A 5,590-nucleotide genomic window follows, 5' to 3' on the forward strand; every position below is an offset into this window, starting at 1 on the left:
TTTCCTTCTCTTAAGCATCCTGGACCTTCAAGTCCTGGTTGCTTTGGAAGATTTCTGATGCCTATAATCAGATTATTTTTTGAATTTGCTTCAGCCTTTCTATACGTGTTAGTGAGATAACTGATCTGCTACAAAGATCTACCATAATTAGAAGCAGACACATTGGAGCAACGAAGAGCTATAGGGACTCTCGGTACTGCTGGTAAGGAGGAATTAGTCACATTAAGAGCACATGTAACCCGTGTCCCGGGTATTCCACTACACTATATATTCTGAGGAATTTTCATACAGATCCATAAGGGAACAGCATAGTGATGTTCATTCTCACATCGTTTGTGGTGGCAGGGAGTTGGAAGCAATATGGGAAGAGGGTATCTGAGGGGAATGGATAAGCAAAATATTGTGTCTGCACATTAGAGAATAATAGCAGATTAGAGGTAATACTATTAGATGCACATAAAGCAACCTGAATACTAATTGCGGGTTCTCTATAAATTTCCTTAAGTTTCCTTGTTGGATTGATGAGATAAGAGCTCTCATGCTCTTACATGTGATTTCCATAGAAATCAGTTGGTGCACTTGAACTGCATTAATTTAGATTTTAAAACCTCTCATTTGGGAGATCATGGTTAGAGTCCCACCAGAAGCTATATAGTGGTTTACATTAGTCTTTTTAGCCTGGCTCCAGATTCCAGGGTCTTTTCCTAAGCTTCACAGTCAACCTCTGGGACTGGAAGTTTTTAGATTTTGCATTGCTGTTAATATGGAATGGGATGGACCAGAATCTGGATAAATATATTTTAATGAAAAATGATATTAGAGTACTTATTATGTGCCTGTATTACCAGATCAAAGTGAGTCTGCTTCTGGTGAATTAAAATCAGAGACATCACCAGAAATAGTTGTCACACAAAGTAAAATTTATTTGCTTCAAATAAGGAGATCACAGGGAATAATTTCTCAAAGCCATGGCTCCCCAAGCAAAAGGAAAGAGGAGCCTTTATTTGGGGTAGGGAACGAATATTCAAGAGGGAAGTTTTGTCATCACACGTAGAGGTGGGTATAAGCTTGTGCAGGTGTAGTTTGAGATCATGTTTTCACGTATATCACACATTATGTTAATAAAGCTTAAGCGCCTCCTGGGTGGGTGATTGTAGCATTGAAATGAAGCAAAGGTTACTCTAGGGTGCTGCTTGGTTATTCTGTGCACATGTTAGTCCTATAGTGTGGTCTAGACTAGTTCAAGGTGGTTGGTGTTTTTGTTCTTCCTGGAATGTGGCTGAAACAAACAACATCAGGGAGTTAGAGAAAAGAACATCTGCAATTTTCAGTGAAACAAAGAGATAAGTCAGATAAGATGAGAGAAATAGGTCAGACAAGACAAGAGAAATAAGTCAGAGTCCATGGCCAGTGACACCTGGACACTGCTAGGTGCTAGGGATCAATGATGCGAAAGTAACTGTTCTTTCCCTCCATAAACTCAAAGTCTGCATGGAATACAGACATGGGGGAAAATGACGTGATGTGATCTCTATAATAAAAGTAGGTTCAGGGTGAGGGGAGGCACAAAGGAGACAGAGGACATTTCTTTGGGGGAAAGGTTGGGGGTTCACATCCAAAAATAATCACTAAAGAGAAGTTGATATTTACATTCAGTAGTGAAATATGATTTTAACCAGGCAGACGAGACATTGAAAGACATTTCTGGCAGAGGAAGAGGTTAGAAAATTGACATTGAGGCAGGCAACAATAAGGTGTGTTGGGGTAGGAGTTGCGATATCTGGAACACCAGGAGCTAGGTTCCTAGGAGGGGTCCAGGGAAGGCTGGGCAGAGAGGGAGTCAGACACCAGCTCTTGGGAGCCCTGCCATGATGTTTCCCCATAGTGAGAGCAGTTGTGGTGCAGGAGGAGAGAAGACAAACGGAGGGGTTGGTCCAGGATTGGAGGGTTGCAGGGATGGTGTGGCCCAAAGGAAAGTAGGCCCAGAGTTGACAGTAGGTATGGGGCAATTGCTGTGTTGAATTCTGGAGTGCAGGCTGCACAGAGATGGAGCAGGGGCTTCAGATTCGAGAGAAATGAACAGGCCCAGGGAAGGCAGATCTTCCTGAGTTTGAAGAACAGGTGGAAAGACAAGGAGAGGAGGAGGGAACACACAATAGTGGCCAGAGAGTGGGATGTAGGAGGTGGAAATTTCAGACATGTCTCAAATGATGACAAGGTGCAGAATATGGTGAGGCCTGAGTGGAGAGGAGGTGATAGTCTGGGAATTGAGGTGCTCAAGGAAAGGTGTAAGTAGGGAGTGAACACATGGACAAATAACTAACCCTATGAGAAAGGGAATTTGGAGACAGTTGCCTGATTCCTGCAAGAAGAATGTTTGCCTGATTAAGAGGTTAGTAGGAGACCGTGAGTAGGAGGGTAGGGGGTGATGTGGCCAGATGACATGAGTCTCAAGGAGTGGGTGCTGATGAGAGCAGCAGGAGACACAGTCTGGATGGAGGACTGGGGATAGAGGTGAATGCCGACCCCAATTTGTGGCTCCATGGAGGGTCCCTATCTTGCGGGAGAGCCAGCAATTTCTATCATTGATGGCATTTCTGTTGCCTTCCCTCAAATTTCCGGGACATTAATGGGAGCCTCTAGAGGCAGGCCCTGAACAAATGGGCTTGAGTCTCCTGGAGGGAGTGTGACAGGAGGGGACCTGTTCGCTGCCCTCTAGTTGTAGTGTTTTCTTGACCACCTAATAACTACTGTTTATATCCATACATCTTCACACTGTGCCACATACATCTCTTTATACCCTGATGATAATCCAGGATATGAAGTTCTACTATGCCCTTTTGCAGATGAAAATCTTGAGGATCAGAGAATGAGAGTGACTTGTCCAAGGTCACACAACAAAAAATGTGTCCTCAGTCATGCCAGGGCTCAAGCAACAATAAGAAGCCAGACTCCAACTCATACAGGCAGCAAGGAAGTTGGGGAAATTCTCCTTCAGCATCTTCAACAGGCCTGGCTTGTCAATTGCGTCATCATGTCTGGTGTATTTGTGAAACAGCTCGATTATGGCAATCAAAGACTTCTCAGCTTGAGTGTCACTCATCTTGGCTTTCAAAAAAGCTGCCAAGAAGAAAGACAATGAACTTTATTGTCCTTCCCCCCAGGTGAGGGTCTCCAAATTGGGAAGATGGAATGGGGACTGAGGAGCGAGTGAGGAGAAGACTAAGAAGAGCAGAAGACACTTGTGTTTCCCCCTGGTGTGGGATGAGTTGCTCAAAATGAGGAGGGTGGGACCAAGTCCGGGATGTGGGCCCATGCAGGTCAGGGTCCAGAGGAGATGGAGAAGGACACAGACATCCACTGTGGGCAGGACCACAGGATGCAGAATCAGAGAGGGTAGGAGTCAGACACCCTGGGAAGGACTGAAGCCTGAGATGGGACTGGAGCCAAGCGCAGCATTGTGACAATGACATGCTTTAAACAGCATCAAATCCATTTCTTCCAGCTTCAACGTCAGGGTTAGAGTCACGGGGGCAGAGCAGGGTCATTGCTGGTCTGGTTCTGACACCTGGACTGCTTCAGGAGCAAGACCCCAGGGGGTCCACCATGACCATAGAGCAAGCTCTGCACGTGATGGACTGTGAAGGCTCTAGGTGTTGTAACCGAAAGTTCGGTCTCTGAACCTGGTGCCAACCCAAATAACGAGAAGAGTCCTGGATGAGAGGGAAAAACAGCTGCACTTTCTTTGTCAGGCAGAGGGAGCAAAGCAGCAGCTAGTGCCTTAAGAATCGCTGGCTTCCCCTTAAAAAGCGGGTAGGGGTTTTTCATCTGGGGTTTTAGGTGGGGGGCGGGGGTGGAGCTTGTGGCCATGCTGGTTGGCTCCTTCTCATCAGTGTATTTGGCTTTGAAGACTGAATTTCTTTTTCCTTAACTGTCTGGACTTTTCTCGTTAGGTTTCATCTTCAGTCTGCTTGGCCTTGTGAGGCAGAATCTTGATGCCAGGACCTTGACGTCCTGGGAAAGACAGCTCTCTCATGTACTAAGGAGGGACACAGAGACCTGGTTAATTTTGAACAGTTGATTACGCTGAATATGCACAGTGGCAGTTAGCAAAGCTTATCTCAAAGTTTTTTTCTCTTCTTCTAGCCCAGGGAAGGTTTTTTAACCTCTTCCCCTTGGATTCAGTGTGAGCATGAGTGTGAGCAGAGAGACCCAGCCCTGTCCTGAGCCCCGGAGGAGGTCTTCCTGCACCATCCCTGGGAATGAGAAAGAGAGACTGGGGACCAGAGTTGGCCTCGGACTTAAAATGAACAGAAATACCTGCCCTGGTTCTTCGACTGTTGGGTGGAATAGGGTAGATGGGGTCCTTGGGACTGACTGTTATTGGGGATTATCTGCCTTTTGTACCTCCCTGCTCTCTGGATCTCCAAGGCTTGACCACGTTTTAATAAAGATAAGATCTGACTTCCCAAAGCAGGTTCTCCTGCCAACAGTCAGAGGTCTGGGCCGCATTGGCCTCCAAGCCTGAGAAATTGGACAGTGCAGCCCTCACATCCCAGACTTTCCAAAGCACCCGGGCAATGACCTTGGTTCACACATGTGGGCATCTAATACAATCACCATTGCCTCCCAATGTGGGAGAAAGATCCCTGCTCTGTGTCACTGAGAGGAGCCACCCAAGGCCTTGTGTCAACTTTGGCAAAGACCAGAGCGGAGCCCTGTGCCCAGATGGTCACTGGACACTCTCCTGGCCAGAGTGGAGGTGGAAGAGCTTTGGTTGGTCGGTGCCTTACCCAGGTGCGGGCAGGTCACCTCACCAGGGCAGGGCGGGGGGTGGGGGGGACGGTACCAGGACTGAGCTTAGAGAAACCTTCAAGGCTTTGGCAGGACACCCACACTCCCCCAAGGTTGGGGTGAAGTTGAGTCTCTACCAACCCAGGGCCTGACAGGCAGGTGAATGCAGTGAGGAGAGATGACAAGGAGGAGAGGGAGGGTGGTGTCCCCAGCTGCCACTGGGGCCGTTTCCACAGCAGTTGTCGCAGAGGAGCCGAAAGCAGCAACAGGAAGGTTTGGTCCGGTCATCTTGTACGGATGAGGATCTCAGGCTGGGGAGAAGGTCATACGGCCCCAGTGGCGGCAGAGCTGTGACTGGCCCCAGGCTCCAGTGTCCTCTCCCGTAGCTGCCTTTGCCGCTCCTGCAAGCAGCAGGGCAGGCTGGGCCCTGAGCTCATCCCAAGAAAAGGCAAAGAGGCAGATGCAGACTTACCAGAGCTGAGGAGGCGTCACTGAGGAGAAGGATGCGGGAGATGTGCACCTGGGCCAGGATCGGTCCCTTTATAAGGCTCAGCCTGGCTCTCCCAGGGGCTGGGAGCCCTGGGGCCATGTTTGCTGTCTGCCTCCTGGAGCATTGCCCCATCCAGGTGGGTGGGACACACCAAGGAGGGTGTGTTCAGCATTTCCTGGTACAATCCAGGCCACCAGGTCTGGCACCTCCCCAGAGACCTCACCTAGCGCCTTCTCCTGTCCCAAACTGGATCTGGGGCTGGGAGCCCAGTGGGATGTGTCACAACATCATTCCCATGACAGGGAA

The 5,590-nt window shown here is 48.6% G+C and overlaps 1 long non-coding RNA gene across 2 annotated transcripts; it reads right to left on the minus strand.

Annotated features, from left to right (window-relative positions):
- Nucleotides 1-899: 899 nt before the first annotated feature.
- LOC139081468 (uncharacterized) lies at nt 900-5,331 on the minus strand. 2 transcript variants are annotated; one of them, XR_011536589.1, is made up of 2 exons: nt 5,267-5,331; nt 900-3,120 (listed from the first exon to the last, which is right to left on the minus strand). It is a non-coding gene; the product is annotated as an uncharacterized lncRNA (long non-coding RNA). The 2 variants fall into 2 exon arrangements; XR_011536588.1 differs by having other exon boundaries at nt 900-4,039; nt 5,267-5,312.
- Between the last annotated feature and the right edge of the window lie 259 nt (nt 5,332-5,590).

The sequence above is a fragment of the Equus przewalskii genome, unplaced genomic scaffold (genome assembly GCF_037783145.1).
Source record: "Equus przewalskii isolate Varuska unplaced genomic scaffold, EquPr2 ChrUn-10, whole genome shotgun sequence".
Lineage (NCBI taxonomy): Eukaryota > Metazoa > Chordata > Mammalia > Perissodactyla > Equidae > Equus > Equus przewalskii.